A 23,212-nucleotide genomic window follows, 5' to 3' on the forward strand; every position below is an offset into this window, starting at 1 on the left:
ATTCCTGAGGACTGGAAGAAAGCATATGCCACTCTTATCTTAAAGAAGGGAAAGAAGGAGGATCCAGGAAACTACAGGCTCCTCAGCCTCACGTTCATCCCCAGGAAAGTGATGGAGCAATTAATCCTAGAAACCATTCACCGACATATGAAGGACAAGAAGATGATTCAGAATATTGAACATGGATTAGGAAAGGGAAATCATACTTGACCAAACTGATAGCCTTCTGTGATGAGGTGACTATCTTGGTGGACATTTTTCATCTTGGCATTAGCAAGAGTTTCAGTGCTGTGCCCTATAACTTTAACCATTAACTCTTGTCCTATCACTACATGCCCTGGTAAAAAGTCTCTCTCCATCTTTCTTATAAGCCCCCTTTAAGTACTGAAAAGCTGCAATAAGGTGTCCCTGGGCCTTCTCTTCTCCAGGCTAAACAACCCTAGGTCTCTCAGCTTGTCTTTGTAGGAAAGGTGTTCCAGCCTGATCATCTTTGTGGACTTCCTCTGGACTCACTCTAACAAGTCCATTTCTACCTTGTGCTGAGGGTTTCAGAGCTGAACGCAGTACTCCAGGGAGGTTCTCATGAGAGTGGAGTAGAGAGAGAGAGAATCACCTCCCTGCACCTGCTAGCCATGCTTCTTTTGATACAGCCCAGGGTTGCAAGCATGCACTGCCAACTCATGTCCAATTTTTCAGCCACCAGTACCCCCAGGTCCTCCTCTGGAAGTCTGCTTTCAATCCATTCATCCCCCAGTCTGTACTGATGTTTGGGATTGCCCCAAACCAAGTACATTTTTTTTTCACTTGGTCTTAATGAATTCATGAGGTTTGCATGGGTCCACTTCTCAAACTTGTCCAGGTCCCTCTGGATGGCATCCCTTCCTTTTATTGTATCAACAGCACCGCTCAGCTTGGTGTCATATGAAGACTTGCTGAAGGTGCACTCAATCCCACTGTTTATGTTGCTGACAAAAATATTAAAGTGTCCCAATACAGACCCTTGAGGTACACTTCTTATCACTGACATGCACATGGCCATTGAGCTGTACAAATGGGGCCAGATTTCATCAGGACTATAGCCACATTTCTCCATTTGGTTAAATTAAGGATCACTTAATTGGGAAGTCCTATTAACTGCTAAATGGAATTGAAGCTCATCCTCAGTCTTCTAGGACAAAGATTGCATATTCATCTGAAGGTCCTGAATAGACACATTTCTCTGAACTCAACAGGTCTACACCTAGAGATATTTGAAGCAAGTGATCACGTTCAAACTGTAGACATATTTATGTTTATTGTATACATTTATACAATAGGGTACTGAGGGTACTGTCACCACTGGTTCAGCAGGGAAATTGAATTAAATATATGAAGAAAACTGTATATGCCTTCAACCACAACAGAACATGATATCTAAAACTGTGGAGACTTGTAGCATAAAATGTATTTCAAAACATCAATGCTTGAACTGAAATCACTAAAATAACAGTTACTACATCAATAACAATTACATCCTGAAGAATAATTTAGTAGTTGCGTCATATTACACTGTAAAAGCTACATACAGGTCTCCATTCATCTTTTATTCACCCAGTAGTTTAAAACCAAAAATTTGATTATTGTTTGCTTTCTTCATATGCATCACCCATAAGCATGTTGTTAGCGTTCAGTTGCCAGAATACTAAATAATAGCTAATGACACACTGGTGTAGAATTCATTAAGAGTGTTTATTTTTAAGTATCAGCACCAAGTCTGTTTAATATATAGTATGGCAGCCTTCATTACTGATAATAATAAGGAACATGTTTCCCTAAGATTTGCTATCTCTTCTTCACACAAGCAAAGACAACATGTCTGCTGGGTGTTTGTTTGGCTTTCCTTTCATGTCATCACAAGAGATCAAGACAGCCACTCAGCAGTTACTATGTTATGTTAGTGCAAGCAACTTCTCTGCTCAGCTTTCTGTGAGTTGCTTTGAACATAATTACATATAAAAAATAAAACCCAACCCTAAATAAACAGAGAATGTGATATCAAACTTATTAGAGCACAGAGGGGACCCAGAACAAAGGTTGCATTGCTCCATTCTTAGCGCTTCCATTTCTTTATAATTAATAATGGTCTTTACTGCGCTCAGAAGGTGAAGGGTTCAGATCTCTAAATGTTAACAGAGTTTTTCAAGTAGAAAGTTACTTCAGACAACATAGAAACTTGACAACCTGCACAAACTATACATACTGTCATGGACTCTTCTCTGAGAAGCTATGGCTGAGGCCTCCAGCTGAGGATGGCTTCTTAGGCTGCCTCCAGACTACAACAAGAGAGAAAGGCAGCTTCAGAGCACTGTTTAACCCTTCTCTCCTATGCATTGTTTCTCTCACCATGGAATGAATAAACCTCCTCTCTGCTTAGGGAACAACTCCAGATCACCAGCTCAGCAGGAAGACCTGCCTTAAGGAAAGCAGACATATATATGAGAAGATGCCCACACCTGGAGACCAAAGTTCACTGTGATGGGGTGAGTGGGATTTCACTCTAAAACAGATTTTGCTCCCCTTAAATATGTCGAGTTGTTCTGTTTTCTATTCCTAGCCAGGCTCTCTCTTTTTCTTCTCCAAGAAATGTCATTAAAACCTTACTCAAAAGAAAAACAAACAAACAAACAAAAACACAGACACACACAAAAATTGTAGCTATTTTTAGTTATTGCACCCAGCTTCCTCTTCCAGACTAGCTCTGTGATATACAAAATTGATTTACCTGGCAGGAGCATTCAGTCTGTAGCTTTGCCAGCTGATACTTGCCTGCCAGGAACATCCTGTTGTTATTTCATCTGTGTTGTGACAGTAGCTAATAGTCCAACTCCTGTTATAATTCATCTCTGTTAGAAGCTGCATAATATATATCACTTCCTACTCTAGAGTTTTGACTTGAAAATTTCCACCCAAGAAGAGGTCTGAGCATTGCATACCATGCCACTAACATGCAGCAGCCCTACCCTGTGTGCCTGAGTGCCCCATGTATGTGATCTGCACTATCAATCATGTGAGTTAGTCTTGGCTGTGTGGCTGTTGTTGCATTCAAAATTTTGTTTATGGGCAAAGACCTTATGTAAAGTGGAGAAGTTATCATTAGTGTAATGGAAATCTTAGCAGTCTAATTCAAGAATCATCATTAGTCTAGATCTAACTATTATAGGAAACAATAATAATGCAGGTAGAGTGCTTAAATACAGAAAAAGTTGCAATAATATTAATGATGCAGTTAAAATTGCAATTTACACACTTCTTAGTTTCTACCCTTTTTCCTGGTGCTACTTTCACCTGTCCCCTGGTTCCCTCGGTGCTGAAGTCAGTGGTTTCACACTGTTGCTAGAAGTAGTGCAACGTTACAGAGTTCTCAGAATCTTGAGTCCTTCACCAGGAGGAATAGGATGTTCAAGTATACGGTTTCCTCTTCCTCTGTGCTTCTGTTTTTCCTCTTTCTTCTTGTCTCCTTCAACTTAAGGTCATTTATATATGTTTTCTCATACACATTTCTATCTTTCCCTTTACTTATTGGTCTGCTACTCAAGGATGCATGTAAATTTACCACACATCATGACATTTACATATATTAGATACCATTTGTTGCCTTTGTAATCCCTAAAACCAGTTTTGTCCAGCTCCAGGTGTTCAGTGTCTCCACTTCTAAAGGTCTCTGCTGCTGCAACAGGCCTGTGTTTCTTGACACATGATTACAGCATAAATAATGAGATTGACAGGACAACCTGTTTTTCCTCCTGGATCTCCTAGGTTGTTTGGCCCAGTCAACCATCTTCATGACCAACCTGGAACTCATTGCCAAAGGACTTCATCAAGGCAAAAAGTTTGGCAAGGCCAAAAAAGAAGTGGACAGTTATGTGGATTATGAGGTTAACCAGAATTACTTTTAAGAGAGTTTATTAACATATTAAAAATTAGGGGGGTTGGAAAAGCCATCTGTAGTGCTTCAGTGGAAAAGATAATCTCCCTGAGGGACTATTTAGGATAACTTCATACAAAAAAATAATGATCCACTGTAGATATTTTTCCTAGAGTATTTCAAATTTTCTGTATCACTTATTACTGATGAAAAAGACCTCTTCAGTTTGGTTATATTCATGCAGTCAAAGCAAATGTTTTTGAGGCAGTTCTCTTGAATTAAGTTCACCTGACACAAAAGTCCTCTTTATATTATTAAACTTTGTTGATCTTCAAAAAAGACCATCTGAATAACTGCTGGGAGTGGTCCCTGGTTCTTGCTAATTCCTGACCTCAAGAACTGGATAAGAACTGCTAGCTGGTCCAGGTCAAACCTGATCAAGCCAAACTTATCCTAGTGCCAGGGATCATTCTAACAGTTAATCAGACTGGACTGGTTCCTGTGCCTATGCTCATGCTCTGGCACCATTTAGTTTATTAGCAGAAGAGACTAGTATATAACTATAATAGCATTTGCTAACATAAGGGACAGCTCAGTGTCCTTGTGTCATCTCTCATGCACTGAGCAAAAAACTCCCAGATCCTGTCCTTACACCTCATACTTCCATATGGCCATAGTTTGTGCACTTTGGTCTCTCTCCTACTGACCCATTGTCCTGGACTAACGTACTGGGTTAGATTCAAGGAAGTCCTCAGAACACAGCCTCTCCTCTGCTGTGAGACTAAACATGCCAGACAGGCAATAGTCTTGTAGCACAGCACATCCGAGTCTCATGCACCAAGATGATGTATGCATTCTGTGTAGCTGCCCCAGAAGAATTTCCTTTGAGACCCTTTCAAACTGCTGTCCCAGCACAGGATACATCCTGCCCCTGTGTATAAGCTCAAAGGAAGCATGGCCTTCTTACAGCAACCCCCAGTGGATGACAACTTTGCTCAATGCTTTACAGCATAGACTTAATTCCAACGACAGCAGACAGATAGGGTCATTAACTGGTAGTATCTCTCATAGCCCAAATGCATAACTACAGAGCTAGGAGGTGGATTTCATGTAACAATATGCAACTTGACATATCTAATACATAACCTCAGTTCAAAAAAAGTTATATTCTTCCTTTCATCCTCACATATGTACGGCGTGTTACTTGCAGAAACAGGTAGTTCTAAGTTTCTCTTCAGTGAGTGGTAACAGCCCCTACCCAATTTGTACCTTTTCCTTTAAAAGCAATGTATTTATCTTATTGTATAAGCCTAATGTAGTGAAATACAAATCCAACCATGGATTGTTAAATGCATAACTAAGCTATTTACCTTATAAAAATTAATTAAAATACTTTGCATCTGTAGTCAGACATGCAATGTGGCCACTGGCACTGAGTTTCTGTTAACCACTACATTCTAATGGGCACAAGGGATTTAAAAATGTGTACACAAATACTTCATCCTCTCTGTTTGCCGTAATAAGTTTTTCCCTGAAGAGAGCAGTTTGCCAGGATATGTGACAATTCCATCAAGCTCCATCTTGTCCATGCATGTTGTCCTTTTTTGCCTGAAAACATTCATATAAATTTCTTAAATTGGCTTCCACCTTGAGTAAATATCTATCATCAAGATAGTAGAGCTACAGACATAACAAAATTTTTAACTCCTTTTCTGCAGTGGATTACAGACATATAAGAATTTCAAAATCATTCTAAATCAAAAGTTTTCACTGAAAACTAAATATGAACTAAATATGCTGCTTTGTCTTCTGAATATGCAAAATTACCGTTTATTCTTAACTGAGGTCATTTCATAAAAGAAAACATCTTTTCATCAGGACAAGTTGAAATGTTCTATTTTGAAAATTGCAAAATATATCTTGACATTTCCTCCCCTTTCCCTTTCATTTTTTTCCTAAAGCTATTCACAAATTACCTCTGCATTTATGAGTGTTTTTGTCTCAAAATGGCATTTTCTGGTAAAACTCTTATTAACCAAAACAGGTTCAGTGAAAAAGGGCAACTCTGTAAAGTGTTGTACTGTGGGCTACTTACCAAAATAATGTCGTCTTCTGAGTCAAATGCAAACTAATCAGTTAAGTGGAACCTAAGTAAAGAACATAATTATGATGTGGGACAAAGGGAGAAACATCTGACTCCAAATTTGATGTTAGAATTGACTTTTGTCTACTTTGCCTGGACAGTTCAGCCTTAATGCTGCCAAGTACACTGCACAGCTAGTGTAATGTGATGCTATGTTGGCCTAAGTTTATGCTCAGACAATTGATTAGTAGTAGAGCATTGTAGGTTAAAAGGCAGCTTTTAGTGTGTATCAGGCAGACAGTGAGGGATCACAGCCAACAATAATAGTCAATGTGACCCATGCTAAAGAAAAACAGGAAACTATCAACTGCAAGGATGTAAGAAGGGAAACTCTGTGACCTTTTCTATTGCTTCAATGAGATCACCTATAACTTTGCTACTAAAGGACACCTCAGAATTTTTCATTTGGTATCTTAAACTTGTCTTTCCTAGCACAAGATAAAGCTCTTATTTGGGTATTTTTCTCCTCTATCTAGATATCTTTTCTCACAAAATACAGGCAATCAAGATCTTTTGAGACTTCTACCCACCCTTCAGTCTGGGTTGAAGTGGTCCAATCTGTTGAAGTATTCTTTGGGGTAAGAAGTGACAAACAAGCAGAGAAATAGAGCTCATGGAAACATTAGCTTCCTTTCCTCAGAAAAACAGGCTCAGAAAGCGCTAAATTCAAATCCTGCAATATGATGATAGGGAATGAAGAAGGATAATATTGTCATTTTCAAAGAAGAAATCTCATGATGGTGAGAACTGTCTAGACATCCAGAAGGACAGACCAACATTTTCAGATGTGTTTTTCACTCCCGAGTGCAACTTCAGATTCTCACGTGGCAGGAAGGTTGGTCTCCAGGTACAAGAACTCTTGGCACAGACACAAAGTATTTTGCTCACTAGTAAGAAGAGTTTAAAGTTCTGTCAGCCACTGTCATTAACAGCCAACAAGACTCAGCATGGAGTAGAAATCACCACATTACACGCTCTGTGTGCCAAAGACCAGCTAGATATAGAAAAGCACTATATATTCCACAAATGAGGATTCTCTTGTATGAGTCTGTTGCTGTCTATATCATCCCTAAGTGGCTTTACTGGATAAATACCTTAGCACATTAACACATTCCTACACTGTGTATAAAATAATTTCAGGCACGTCTTCTTTAAAAAAAAATATGGCCAGTAAATTTTTCCTGAACACCTTTTCTCCTGCTCTGAGGCAATGTCTCTTTGAAAGAGACATTTACTTATATTCTAGCAAAGTATAGAGTTGCCATGTCTTTTAAAAGTTATTGTTTCTTACACATTGTGTCTGCATACCTTAAACACATGTACAGAGGTAGGATGCTTCACTTCCTGGAGGCATCCATCTCCTCCAGTGATTATGGTGAGATCCTGGATGAACATCTTGAATTGAACATGTAACTGGAACATCTACATATAGATGAGCAAAGACAACAGTTCTACTGTACAGCCAATGCTGTACGCACTTAAAATTCATGTCTCCATTTCCTCCTACATAGTGGAAATGCTAGTAAAGGTTTTCCCTAATTTGCCTGAGTATTCATATGTTATTACAAAGAGATGCAGAAGATATTTCAAGCAAGAATCAATAATTCTTCAAAATGTCACAATTCCTACTCATAAGTTTTGTGTCCATTGTGAAAAAGTAAATTGTCCTGACAAATTTCATTCATCACTCAGAAAAACAGAATGAGTGGTTATATCTAGAATCCTTCCCTAGCAGATGTGTGACCTTTAAGTTTGCAGCCACAATAATAATGGATGGTGAATAATGAGTTCTTCAGGGGGAGCAGAGGGAATCTACATCCCAGATCCAGCAGAATGTAAATGTTTAAGCATTACACATCTCCTTTTATAAGGAAGCTAGCACATGGACAATTATACCATCAATGGAGGTACATTTAGACATTAGTAGTAGCTGGAGGGCCATACGAATGAGAAGGAAGAAAGCAACATGCCGTGAACTAGCACCCAGAGCAGGCTATGTAAATAAATTGGCTCTTGAGAGAGTGGACTGTTTATACTGTTTAATGGATGTAGTACAAATCATCAACAAAAGAAGACTTAAAATGAGCTTGACTTCAAGTTCTCAGACTACTGATGAAGGTGAAAGATCATATGAAACTGCTGAAGCAATGTTGACTGTGAGGTTGCTTTAATAAACACAATTCCTAATGCAGTTTACAATAAGGTAACTGCAGACGCCACTTGGGTTTCAGTTCCTAAAGAAATAACATTTTTTTTCTTTGTTTTGTTTTGTTTTTGTAAATACACAGGGAGCACAGTCTCAGTAAAATCACACCCATTGTGCTAGATCATTTTGTTGCCATGCATCTAGGCAACCGTATGGTTCATAACACAATGCAAAAGTCACTTTTAATTGGGCCTCATCAGAAGCTGAGCATGCTGCTTTTTCTAGGAATATGCTGGCAATTACTACATTGTCTTCTCTCTGTTCAGTCCCTGTGCTCCTCCTAAGCTCTGTTTACTTTGGATACATATGGCTTGCTAGTGGCAATTGAAGGTCACTGACAAAACCCTCAGAATTACTGACTGGTTAGAAACAACAAAATGCTCTTGCTACCTGATAAAAATTTCTCTCTTTCTCTCTTGCTCCATCTGTCATGTCTTTAAGATACTTGCACCTCTTTAAGGACATTTTATTTCCAATAAAAGACTCTGAAAATGTTATTCATCTTCTAGAGATGTAAGTTTCTAGATTACACTATCCTTCCAGTATTTTAAAGCTGCTCTTATGTGGTGGTTTTATTCAGCTAGGCAGCTGAGCCCTACCACAAACATTCTCTCACTCCCCCTCCTCAAAGGGAAAGAGGGAGAAAATATGATGGAAAGGGCTCAAGGGTCGAGATAAGGGCAGGGAGATCACTCAACAATCATTGTCATGGGCAAAACAGACTCAGTGCAGGGAGATTAGTGTAATTTATTGCCTATTACTAACAAGCTAGACAAGTGAAAACTAAAAACAAACTGAAAACACCTTCCCCCCACCCACCCTCTTCTACATCTTTCCCCCAAGCAGCGCAGGGGAATGTGGAATGGGGGCTGCAATCAGTCTCTGAATCTTCATCTCCGCCACTCCTTCACGGTCACTCTCTGCCCTTCCTCCATGTGGCGTCCCTCCCACAGGATGCAGTCCTTCCAGATTTGAGCCTGCGGGGTCTGCCCACAGGCAGCAGCTCTTCCACAACTGCTCCCACATGGCTCCGTACCACGGGGTCCATCCCCCAGGAGCAAACTGCTCCAGCACGGGTCCCCCACGGGCAGCAGCTCCCCCGGGACCCCCTGCTCCTGCGTGGGCTCCTCTCCATGGGCTGCAGCTCCGGCCTGGGGCCTGCTCCTGCGGGGGCTCTTCATGGGCTGCAGCCTCCTCCAGGCCACATCCACCTGCTCCACCGGGGGCTCCTCCACGGGCTGCAGCGTGGAGATCTGCTCTGTGTGGGACCCATGGGCCGCAGGGGGACAGCCTGCTCCACCAGGGGCCTCTCCACAGGCTGCAGGGGAACTGCTGCTGCGTGCCTGGAGCACCTCCTGCCCTCCTGCTGCACTCACCATGGGGTGTGCAGGGCTGCTTCTCTCACATTTTCTCACTCCTCTCTCCCAGCTGCTGTTGTGCAGCAGGGTTTGTTTGTGGTGGTGGTGTTGTTGTTGTTGTTTTGTTTTGTTTTGTTTTGTTTTCTTCTCCTTTCTTGAATCTGCTCTCCCAGAGGTGCAAACAACATCGCTTAGTGGCTCAGCTCTGGGCAGTGGAGGGTCACTTTGGAGCCGGCTGAAACTGGCCCTTATCTAACATGGGGCAGCTGCTGGATTCTTCTCATAGAGGCCACCCATGCAGCACCCCACTACCAAAATCTTGCCACATGAACACAATACATCCTATAAGGGTCTGAAAGCTTCTACTTCATATATCATTGTTAGACTAGTGATCACAGAGATAACACATATGTCCACAGTGAGTGGATGTTGCTGTAACATAAATGCACATGAAGCCCATCTTTTGCACATGAACCTACCCATGTCTGTGATCTGACTGCAGCTCCCAGAGCTATGGATTCAGGCTAAAGATAGTGGCAGATGTATCTGGTTAGTCTTGGTCCTTATCTTGAAGATTTTCCCTGCCAAGCAGGAAAGCCAGAGACTTGCAAAAAGAAATAACCAGTAAAATCGAGAAGAGAACAAAGCACTGAACTGCTAAGTAACATCAAGCTTCTTGTAGGAAAACCTTGCATAAGCGCAGGCATGACCTGACAGTAAAGAGGATAATGTAACTCTATCCAAAACCATGCATAACATCTTTGAATTCCAGACATAACAGTGATTGATAGACACCAAGATACTTATTCTACACCACTAATGGGAAAACCTCCATTAACTTCTGTCAGATGTGTATGAGTGCCATGGCATTAAAATGTGAATGTTTTCTGGAATGGGTATGATAATTCCATATGTTAAGAACCAACATAATCTCGGAAATTTCATAGACTCCTCCAAGTGGATTTACATTTTGTTATGACTTATGACACTCTAGCAGGAGTGCCTTCTTGCTTTTCTGCTTGTTTTTATCCCGGTCTTCCTATTTCATGAGTCTTTATTTACTCTCTGATAGGCTGCGTCACCTGTTTAAACTATGTCTAGAGAAGATATCAAATGAGTAGGAGAGAATTGTGAAGTCTATCTACCAATACAATGAAGATTTTGTTATTTCTTCTACCTAAAGTATGAAATAAAAAATCTAAACTTAAGTCTGTCATACTCCATAGCTGAAAATACTGTGGGACTTTGCAGCCTAGAATCTTACTTTAAAATGGAGGATGATCATCCATCTCTCCTCCAAGCCACCCCACATTCTTTCATAAAAATAACAGACGCTTTCCTCAAGGCTAGGAAAAAACCCACTAGGGTTAGAAGTTTCTGATAAAATAAAAGCACATGCACATCCTGGGATAGACTTCAAAGCATGTTTTCATAAATTACTCTTAGAAAAAAAAAAAAAAAATCATCTCCATCTTCCTAAGCTGAGATTTACCTACTTCAGTGAATCATTGAAAGGTAAGACCAGGGTGAATCTGAAAGTCCATGTGCACTACCACTGAGTAGCAAAAAAAGAAAAAAAATATGTATAGATTTTCTGAGTAACATATTCCTGTATTTCTCTGTCTTTAAAATTATGATTTTTCAGTTATACTTCCAGAAATATTCTCTGCTGCAAACTACAGACACTGACTTCTTATTCTTTCCCTTAGAGGTATGGAAAGCAATCAACAGTCCATTTTAAAGAAGTACAATACACAACAGAAAACTGACACACACCCTCCTTTGATTCCCCTTATTCTAAACCAAAGCACCTCACTCAAATCCATCAATTTTTCTTCTCATGAACTTTATTTCCTAAAGCTCCACTTTTTTCTTGCTTCTACTTGCTGATTCCATGCCTTTTATACCCAGTGTTGGAAGAGTTCTCATGCCCAGGCTCATCAGCAGCAGGCAGAGCAGAATCAAAAACTTCTGTGTGTTTTGGTAAAGAACCACCTTGCTTAGACGTAATTAGGGTTGGACTATCTTCAGACATGCATGAGAAAAGGAAGGAAAGCCTTTAGGGATATTCTGAAGAGAGCAAGGTGGGTTTGGGCAGACATGAGCTCACTCTGCCTGGAATTCAAGCTGGCCAGGTGGGCCAGTCATGGACATTTATGAGATCATATCTGGAGGACTGTGTCCAGTTTTACGGTCCCCTGTACAACACAGATATTGAGATAGCCGAGTAAGTTTATTGAAGGGCCACCAGTGGAGCACAGAATGTATGAGACAAAAAGAACTCAATTTATTCAGTCTTCAGATGACATGCCTAATCTTTCCCTTTGCAGTCTGCCTTCACCTAAATGCTATTGTCCCTAGCTATTTTTGCTACTCCTCAGCCTAAGCCACAACCTCTCATTTCATAAGGCAACCAAGAGGTAAGCAACCTGCATCTGCTGGGTTAATGCAATGCCTTGGTGACATCAGCACTGTGAATGCAGGACTCAAAGAACAGGCAGATACTCAGAGTCTTTGTGAATGAAGCAAAGAAAAAGAGGTTTTATTTAAAAAATCTCAGTCCTCGATGTTTTATGATTTTTTGGTGTTATTTTTTATGTCAGAGGAAGTCATAGTAAATCAGACTTTTACATGGAAAAAATGACTCAGCCATAAAATGTTATATAGCTCTTGTGAAGAGCATGAAAGAAACATTTCTGTCCCCACCTGCACTCTAGTCTCTCGACATGCAAGAAGAGAGCAGGCTGAGACTTAGCACATATGAGGTGGTTTGGCTCATTCACTGCTCCTTACACCATAATCACCTGTAATTACTTCAAATGGTTAAGTAATTCCAGTTATAGTAGCAGCTGCTGCACATCACTAGAAACTACTGTAATGGTAAACTCAGTTTCTTTTTAAAAAGTGGAATGAGCACAAGCAGATTGGTCAAGTCATTAGTTTGGTTACTCTGAAGTTCCTTGACATATTAGACTGTAACAGGTCCTCAGTTCAAATATAACAACATACATGTCCCCCACATTTCCCAGATAAATGTTGTAAGTTCATACGCTGCAGCCAATAACGCCTAGTTTCCATAATAATTGTCCAGAATTAGCCTTGTGCTAGCAAACTGTGTTCTGTTCATCAATAAAAATAATGTATTTCTGTAATATATTGTTTTATTGATCTCAATTCCAGTCATACTGAATGGGAATGTGATGCAAATATATCTAAAGTAGACTCTATTCATTAAGTAAAAAACAAACAAACAAACAAAAAACATTCAAACCTTAAAGAAGACCACATCGATCTTTGTTGAAGCTAAACTCAAAGTTTTCTTCAACAATCCTTTATTTTTCAAAGAGAAGAGTTAATTTAAAATATTTTAATCCTAATTTAGAATATGCATATGTCTCTCAACACTACCATAAACAGTAAAATAAATAGACAGAGAAGTGTTCACAAATAGGTCAGGTCAAGCATAACAAAATGTAAGTAACAAGCATTATTAGAATCTGTTTTTTATATATGTGAGTAGTTATCTACAGCTTGTTTGAAATTGATAGAAGAAACTTCTGAATCCTGCTACAGGTGAATATAAATATCTTCCACAGACATATGCATCAGCATCAGTAGTGCACATTGTTGCTGAATCCTCCTGAATATTCTTTCAGGTGCCTTGCTTAGTGCTGCTTTTCTGCGTCCTACCTTCTGCAAAAGTAACAGCAGAGGAGTCATGGGAGGCAGAAGCAGTGTATGTCTTGAGCTGCATGATGGGCTGTTCTCTACTGTTCTCAGCCTGTGCAGGCAGGCATATTTTAATCTTCTTTACGATACTCCTTTTTTTTTCCCATGGTTTCACAGAGTTGGACCCCAAATGCTGATTCTGGGCTTTTAGGAGACTTCTGAGTCTCTCTGAAGACAGCAGAGAATAAAAGCTCTTTTTTTTCCCTTTTTTTTTTTTTTCCACTGATATGGCAGACAACAAACATGAGATTATTGACTAAACATTAGAGTTGGTGTTTTAATGTACCTGACAAATCTATTTTCTCTCAGGGAGATGAAAGAAATAAATATCTTTCCAAACCTTTGCCATGGCCATTATAACCATTGTTATATGGCTTCTAAATTGGTTTGTGTTGCTTACTAATTACTAAAGAATTACTAAAAAGATAAGGTTCATAATTTAGCTTTGTAGTGCTTGTTCTTAGGGAAGGTGGCATGATCTGCCTCCTACTGTACTCCTCCCAGCTCAGCTTTCACAGAAAAGTGGGGCCTTCCTACCCAGCAAAGAAATATCTCTCTTTTAGAAAATGAGCACTGTTAATGACCACCCATCATGTTGTCTCTCTGACACATTCAGCTGCTATGTTCATCAGAGCTGATGTCTCAGACTATGTCAAGTCTCATTCAGCTGGACAGCAATTACCATTCTTGTGGCATGCTGATTACTGCAACAGCATAAATCCTGCATAATTCCATGGGTAAGGTAGAGTGGGATCTGCAGTTCTCTATTTCCTCTATTGTACATCCTGTCAAGGCCATATTCACCCCTCACTTACCGATCCAGAAGTTTAATGACAATACTATATGATCAATGTCTTCAACTAGTTTAGATTACATGGAGGTAGTAGGGAGGTGGGTGTTGGTCTTTTTTCTCAGCTGGCAAGTGATCAGACATGAGGAAATGGCCTCAAGTTGCACCAGGGAAGGTTTAGATTGGACATTAGGATGAATTTCTTCAAGGAAAGGTTGGTTAGGCATTCGAAAGAGCTGCACAGAGAAGTGGTGAAGTCACCATTCCTGGAGGTATTTGAAAGACGTGGATGTGGTGCTAATGGACATGGTGTAGTGGTGGACTTGTTAGCATTAGGTTGATGGTTGGACTTGATGATCTTAAGGGTCTTTTCCAATCCAAAATGGTTCAATGATTCTACAGATTCCCTCCAATATCACTCCTCCTTTAGCATAGAAAAAAGCATTCTCTCAGTGTGAAAAAAAAATGGAAAGAAAAGCATATTCCCATTGAAGTGATTGTTATTGTGACTAAATCTAGGCAAACTATTAAACAAAGACTCCAAATGAATGACATTTAAAGAAGGGCGTGTTTCAGTTCTTCTTATGGGGAAAATATTGTTCTCATGACAGATGATTACAACCAAATTCTTTATAGATGCTCCGTGAGTGTTTTCACACATGCTTTTCTACTTTGCACCCAGGATGTACTGAGTAGGTTTCATATTATTATTTACAGACTTACAGGCTGCTTCTCTTCAGAAGAATGATTTAATTAACTCAGTTTGCATCCATTTAAGAGTGAAACCAGTCACTTTGGATAAAATAAGAGAGAAAAATAAACCTGTGCATTTCCAAAGAAAAGACCATTAATAACAGTAAGAAGACACATATTGTATATTTTAATTTGCAAGGATAGTACTGGCCATGTCAGAGTTCACTTTTTTATGTGATTTCAGACAAATCAGATATTACACTGGAAAAAACTTCAGCATGCGTTCAACTGCAAGCATGCATTCATTTGGCTGCAGGTGGAATTGCCTGAAGACCACACTGTCGTCTCCAGGGAGGAAGCTTGAATTTCCCTCTTTTAACATAATGCTGCCAGCAACTTCCACCACCGTAGTGACTAAAACAAGTGGTGAGAGTCACTGAAATGGTTCTGAAGAAAACAAAAAAAGCTGCAACAGTTTATCAACAAACACAATCTTCCTCTATTTAACATTAATCTTCTGTTGAGGGTTTATTTGTGACATGCTCCAGAGGGTCCATGAGTCATAAAGGAAGTGCATTTGGTTGACATTTTCCATCTGCTGGCAGTGGGTTGCAACCCCCAGATGCCAAAAACTAAGCACAAATTAAAGATATAGCCATGGGGATTTCTACTCCTAGGATAAAATTGGACTCAGAGCATAATTCCTCATGAACTGAATTAAGAAATTGTTTGTCATGAACTTTAAAGGAACAGGGGGATAAGATTTGATTTTGAGTGGGGCCAGACATCTGCACCCCTCCCTGCCTTCAGTGGAAATGTGGGTCCTCAGCACCTGCTCAGATGAGACCCTTCAGACGTTGTACAAAGAGAATGAAGAATATGAAGATGATGAACAGTGACATGTGTAATCTTTGTGTGGAAAAATAGCTCATGATCACAGCTAGTTAAGCTACAGAATGACCGAATGATTAATCAGCAGAAATGTGGGCTGTGTTGTTACTGCATCAAAGCATGCAAGGCCGAACAAGCTCTCAGCTGGAGTACAGATGCCAAAAGCAAGCTGACAGCCAAAAGCCATGTGTTTTTGGAAACTATCCCTGGAAAACGGGAAGGAGGAGAGATTTTCCCATGCTGGTTTGTCTTTTCTACTACTCTCATTCTCTCTCTGGAATTGATCCACTACTGATGATGTCCAAATTTGTAATTGGGACCTAGCATAGAAATCTATGATTTTTCTGGCTCACAAACGGCAACAGAAGGGGGGGGGGGGGGGGGGGGGGGGGCGGGGAAGAAAGAAAAAACAACAACAACAATCTCCACCTTTCCTATTATGCCGAAGCCAGGAAGAGATTAAAGAAAGATTTTTCAAATTGACAAATGGCTTCTTATAAGGTCTAGGGTTTTGAGGAGCCCAACTTTCAACAGCTGAAAGAATTCATATTCTTCAATAAGCTGAAAACCAGAGCTGCTTATTAGTTTTCCATGAAAGCAGCCTAAAATTATTCATCACTTGGAAATCTCAGTCACATGGATTATCCTGGCATCACACAGTCTTAAGAGCATCTTGTGTCCTAGGACCACAAAGTTCTCCTCTCTGTCTTTTGTCCATGAGGGCAGATTTTCAAAGAAAGGCAGAGTGGGAACATAAAACAAAACAAAACAAAACTGTTCACTAGGTCCCTGACTTTTAGCTCACCACAGAACCCAATGACACCAACTGATTTATGGGAGTGCGTGAGTACCTGGAAGTAGGAAATGACCCTGGGGAAGACTTCAGAGACTCCACTTCCAACACACAGTTTGCAGCCATGGGTAACGGAAGGCCCTTTCTACAAGAGGGGCCAAGACAGTCCTTAGAAACAAAAAAAAAATGGAGAATGGATTATGTTCAAATGAAAATCTGGTTGCTATCTAGTACCATCCTCTGCTCAAAGCAGGACTCATTTTTGAGCATATTGTTCAGGGCCATGTCTAGTTCATTCTGAGTATCTGCAAAGATGGGGATCCCACAGCTTCTCTGGGCCCCTGTTCCAGAGTTTGATTGCCCTTGCTGTGAAGAACTTTTTCCTTATATCTAGTCAGATATCATCTTTTGATACAGCTTGTGTCCATTGCTTCACTTTCTTTCATCATCTACTTCTGAACAAAGACTAAGCTCATCTTCTTTACACCCTTTGATTAGGTTGCAGGGAGCAGTAAGATCCCCCTGAGCTGTCTCTGCTACAGGCTGAGCTAGCCCAGATCTCAGCATCTCCTTGTACATCGTGTGTTTTAGCTCCCTGAGATTTTGGTGGTTTATTCAGCTCAGAGAGGAGAAGACTGAGGGGTGACCTCAGCAGGGCCTACAGCTTCCTCACAAGGGGGAACGGAGGAGGAAGTGCTGATCTCTTCTCTCTGGTGACAAACAGGACCCAAGGGAACAACATGGAGCTAGGGGAGGTTCAGATTGGACATTAGTAAAAGGTTCTTCAATGAGAGGGTGGTTAGGCACTGGAACAGGCTCCCCAGGGAAGTGGTCACAGCACCGAGCCTGCCAGAGTTCAAGAAGTATTTGGACAGCGCTCTCAGATGTATGACTTAATTTTCATGTGGTTCTATGTGGAGACAGGTGATGGACTCGATGATCCTTGTGGGTCCCTTCCAACTCAGGATATTCTATTATTCTGTGATTCTACCAGTAGGACCCCAAGTCCTTTCCTGCAAAGTTCCTCCTCCAGAGTATAGTATTTTACAGTTTTATTGCATACCATGTGCAGGACTTCACTCATATCTTTGATAAACTTCAGGAAGTTTCTGTCAGCCCATTTCTCCAACTGTCTAGGTCACTCTGAAGAGTAGCCCTGTCCTCCATCACATCAGCTGCTCCCCCCAGCTTGGTGTCATCTGAAATTTGCTGAGGGCTTTTGAGAGGATCCAAAAAGTCTACACTATTAGGATTTGTGGTTTCTTAAGACTTCAACTTCATCTTTTTGTTGAACATATTGCAATTTGCTTTATTTGTTCCTTGAATTATCGGATCTTGTGAAACTTACATTGTACAGTCTAGCCAGTTACTTCAATGCTTTAAAGAGACTATAGCAATTTTTATATCTTAAATCTTTTATTATAAGGTTTGAATCTTTATAAGGTTACCTTCAAGAGCTGTGCACAAGGTCAGACTGGATTAATAGAACAGTGGCACACTCAGATTGATAGTTTCAGCAATGTTTTGGTTATAAAACAGGAAACAGTGCTGTAGATTATTACAAATTATCGACACACCCATTGGTGTCTCTTAGGTGCTCAGGGAGCTTCCATTTAAACCACATTATTTTAATGCCAGTATACCACTTCTGCAGCTTATTTTAGCTGTATGAGATCCAGTGGAGAAAGAATGAACCGCACTGATACAGCAGTATTTCATAATAACCTCTGGTCGTAACACAGTGTCCATAAAGTCAAAAAATCTGTTTACCAAAGAGGAACAAGTCTCTGCTTCCATACAGAGCTGACCTCAGGCATGGAAAAGCCAGACTGACAAGTATCAAAAAAAAAATGTACCTCATTATCTTCCCTAGCTGTGTTCATTTGACACAGCCGTTTCTAGGATGAATATATGCGTTGAATAAATGAGATTTTACATGTCTTTCAAAGAAATAGAAGAGATAAGACAGAAGAAATCCTCCTGGGAATGTACAACTGATCTGCTGACTTCAGAGCTCCTCTGGTCTGATAACTGATTACAGCTCTAACTGAATGAAGAAACACATTTATGGATTTATACACACTGTAACAAGCCTTCAAAGAAGAGCTCCTTGATAATTGGCTGATAGACCTTTCCTTGATCTACCAAAATGCCCAAAAAGTCATTCTAACCAGATGAAATAAATTAGGATTCTTTTCAGAGATGACACTCAAATGCCAGTTTGAGTTTTCACTTGCCAAGAGAAGTTTTTATTTCATATTAACTATTGTTGGAAGGCAGATAGCTTGTTGAGGGTCACAAATTGCTTTATTTGCAAAGAGGCATCTATTCTTGGTGGACTCATGCACATTTTTTTCTTGACTTTCCCTCCTTAAGGCAACAGCGGGCATAAAATCTCTAACTGAATAGAGTACATATATATACATATGTTCCATATATTGCATAGGTAACATAGTCGTGTATCTATTCTTTCATAGGGAAAAGTTAACTGGTTCTGCCACAACAATATTTATTCCCCATGATGAACCTTGAACCTGAACTCAGATTTACACTCTGGTAAATTTCTACAAAGTTCCACTAAAGCCAGCAAAACCCTGAAGATGTCCTGTTTTAATTCCTATTTTGCTGCCTGCACACTAATATGCCTAGGAGTATATTTTAAATGAAGACAGACCTAGCTATTTCATGTGGCAGCGGTAGGATTAGCATTTTGTTATTTGACCACCACCTCCAACGTCCTGAGTACGTGCAACACATCTTTTGGTCACATTCTGCACATTATAGGCTGTCCATCTGTTTGTGCAAAACACAAAAGGAGCTATGGATGTAAATACTTCTACTCTGCAGTGGGAATACCCACACTCATTGCTGTTTTAAGAACCGATGCCTCTCACACCCATACTACCTACTAGCATGCAACTGGCTTCAATCCAGTCTTTCTGTTTCCTCACACTTCTGTGGTTTTAGGCACTGCTCAGATGGACTGTGCTTGCCAGCCATTTAATCTGCTACTTTACTACCTCAAGTGTTACAACTATATTTAAGCTCCGTGTGAAGAAAATGTTAACACACTCAATTTAATTGATGGGGAACGGTGACAAAGAGAAGGATGATCACCAGATCAAAGGCAGGTCTTCAACCTAAATGCCTACTTATCTAAATATATTTTTCTTCTAAGTGCCTGCAACAGAGTTGACACAGTAGCATGCATTTATGATGAATTATCAGTTCTGCTGAAATCATATGCAGTTTTGAAACTCTAACAGTGGAACCAAATCTTTAGCTTTTAATGTAGATAGCATAAAGCCATTTCCTATTTAACTGCTGATGGAGGAGAGAGTAGTTCCTGTGACAGTGAGAAGGCCTGGATTAATAATTCCCATGCTCTTTTGTATTTAATTTTATATAATATTTAACTGGAAATGGTAGCACAGATTCTTGAGGTATAAAGGCTAGGAATATGTTTGAAAATACAGCCCAGAATCATTAACACCAGTAACTTGCAGAAATGACACTGAAAGGTAATGTGTATTCATTTATTCAATGGAATCTTTGTTAAAATGAACAGAGTCCTGTAGCTGCAAAACTTTCAAAGAGGTAAAGTGTTTATAGTATAGAGACTTCAACGGCAACATTAATTATCTCCAAACAGTCTAAGAGCAAATAATATAATTATAATTATAAAATAGCTCTAAATATCTGTGTAGGCATGTTTCAGGAATTCACTGATATTGATTTATTATCATCCAATAAGAACTCCCCCCCCCCAAAAAAAAAAAAAAAAAAAAAAAAACTGAGGATGATAATTGTGATGAAACACATTAGTTTAAGAAGAGAATAAGCAAACAACATGTTACAGGTGAGGCTGTGGAAATGTACTGGGTCTATCTGGGATGGAGACCCAGTACAGAAAATATTGGAGGAAATCTTCTCCTCTTCAAATCTATTAACATGCAAATGGTGAATGCATAGAACAGAAAAAACAAAGTGAAATCTGAGGACTTGTAAAGCAAGCCACCCCACTGTGGGGAATCCTCCCCACAAGGCCATTACTTGGGCCTCTGCTGTTTTTAATCTATGTAAATGACTGGGACAGATGGAAAACAGTACTCAAGCTGCATTCACTGATTACACAAAGTGAATGAACAGAAAAAGGAACTGGGTTTCCTCTGAAATCAGGCTGCTATGCAGTAAATAAAATTCAGCATTGACAAACATAAATGAGCACATGCCACATGCAGCAGTAAACAGCACAGAAGATGAAATGAACCATAGTAAGCAAAAGCGGAAAACCTGGAAGGGACCTCAGTGAGTCACAGGATTTGTCCCAAGAATACCTTTCATGATGGATGCAGAGAATTTATTTTCTTTTGAAATCTTGTGTATTCTGACAGGATGGAGTTCATCTGGAAAGTTGAAGTGCCATATTTCTCTTTGTAATGTCCATGTATTTATCATCAGTGCACCATTAAAAACATAAAATCAGCTAGATGTTCTCTCACATCATTTTAGATATTCATGATATCAGTTGCCCCAGTATTTCCAAGTCTCATAGCTGTTTCACAGAAACTTGCAATAGATTTCAGCCAAAATAAATAATAAAAGGATATAAAAATAGTCATTTTGTATGGAGCACTCAAGTCAACAGCCTAAATCCTGACAAAACCAAAGCAGCATTTTCACAGTTCTCCCAATGGAAGGGTAAACGCACAGAATGTTCTCAAGTAAGAAATTCTGAAATAATTCTGGAATTATTTGGAAGACTGTTATTTCCTATGGGCGACCAATTTTTGTATGTACATGCTCTGAAGTAAAACCATGTGACTGCTATTATGACCTGCCTCATTGACCATTGAAAAAAGAAAGGCTGTTCTCTTCTTGTGAACATGGTCTCTGAAGCCTGCCCATGAGGTTTCATAAAAACTGTAGGCAGAGACAGACTACTTTAAGAGCCCATAACAGCTTTGGTTTTTGGATGAGGTCAGAGTTAGGCAGGAGACAAAGTCACTGCCCTTTAGTTTCTTGGGAAGGCTGGACCTAAAAAATGTTTGGGAGATTAGGTAGACTCATAGGCTAAAGTAAAGAGGCTAGAGTAAAGAGTCAAGATTTCTGCAGGCATGACCATGATCATGACCTGGATCCATGAGACTTTGGGCAGTCTCACGGAACAAAGAGTCACAATGTGTATAAATCCTCCTGTGCTGTTGTACCCTCCATTACTTTTATCTTGTGGCAAGACTGACCTTCCCCTTTCTTCTCATATTTGTAGCTTTGCTTTTTTGCTTCCTGAACTAAACCCCAAATTAAACCTGTGTTTACATGCTAGACAGTCCTGCTCAAACCACTATAAACTGCTGCCAGTCCTTGCTGCATGCTTCATTTGCCTACTACACACTTCCAGATGCCAGCATGAGAGTTTGCGTTGCCACATGTCACCGATCTTCTGGAAAACCTTCCTCCCATCCCATTCCACACCCCTGTAATTCCAAGAAAACCCTCCAAAATCAGATTCACTGTGTGACCATCCAAATGCTTACACTAACAGCACAGAGGATGGCCGGTGCTGGAACGCAGGCTGCTGCAAGAGGGCTGGAAAAGGTGCCAGTCACTTAAACTGGAACAGCTGAAGAAATGTCATTTAACAAACAGACCCCCAAAGCCTCCTGGGGAACATCCAGGTTCCCCTCCTGGGGAACACTCTTAGAGTGTGCATCACAAGAAATCTGAAAGAGCTGCAATAAAGATTTTTTTATTTTTTTATTTTTTTATTTTTTTTTACCAAGAAGAACATTTGGATCACTCACATCTCTCACAAGGCCTTTTTATACTTCCTGGAGCTCAGGAACTGATGCTGTAGATGCTCATTATTGCCAGCTGAAAAATGGCATGGGAGCAGGACTGTGGTTTGCCAGTGCTTTTGCACTCTCTGGCAGTAGAAGTAAAAGGAGTAAGAGGAGAATGAATCCCCAGAGCAGTTTAGAACAGAAGGAGTCTTTGTCTGCACAATGTTCTCAATATGAACTCTTGGTCCCAGAGCACTCACCATTCTAAACTGGAATATGCAATTCAAAGGGCATAAAGTCTACCACAGGAGGGGGATGAGGAAGGAGGCAATTTCACAGTGCCCTTCTCTGTCCTTTTGTACCAGGTTACAAGGCAAGAAGGCAGAAAGGATAAAGTTGGACAGGCAGTGTTGTATGACTAGCACAGCCCATGCCACCCTTTGCAGAGCAGCACAGATGAGCAGTCTGGGGAGGGGGTGATGGAAGTTAAAGGAAATTAAAGGAAAACAAATGCAGAACAGATGTCAGAAAGCACATTTTCCTTCAGAGAATAATAAATTCATGTGGTGGCCATCCAGACAAGGTTACTAGGGCAGGAATAACAAGGTCATTTCATAAACAATTAGCTACTCTTCAGGGCGAAAGTGAAATGCTAGCAGTGACCAAGTTGGACAGCTGACATAGGAACAAAGAAGATATTCTTTCCTTTCCCTTGCACTAGGGACATTCCTTTTTTAACACTCTTGTTTTCACAGTTACTGTTTCCTTGCAAGAATTCCCTGGTAAACCTCAATCCCTCTCTCCAGTAAAGCCATCAGGAAAAAACTGATTAGTGTCTGCTCTGATAGCTAGAGGTGTGTGTGTGACCCTGAATATGTGTGTGTGATGTGAACTCTTCTCTGTCAGGAACCAAGGACCACCA

The sequence above is a fragment of the Cygnus olor genome, chromosome 2 (assembly GCF_009769625.2).
Source record: "Cygnus olor isolate bCygOlo1 chromosome 2, bCygOlo1.pri.v2, whole genome shotgun sequence".
In the NCBI taxonomy this organism is placed as follows: domain Eukaryota; kingdom Metazoa; phylum Chordata; class Aves; order Anseriformes; family Anatidae; genus Cygnus; species Cygnus olor.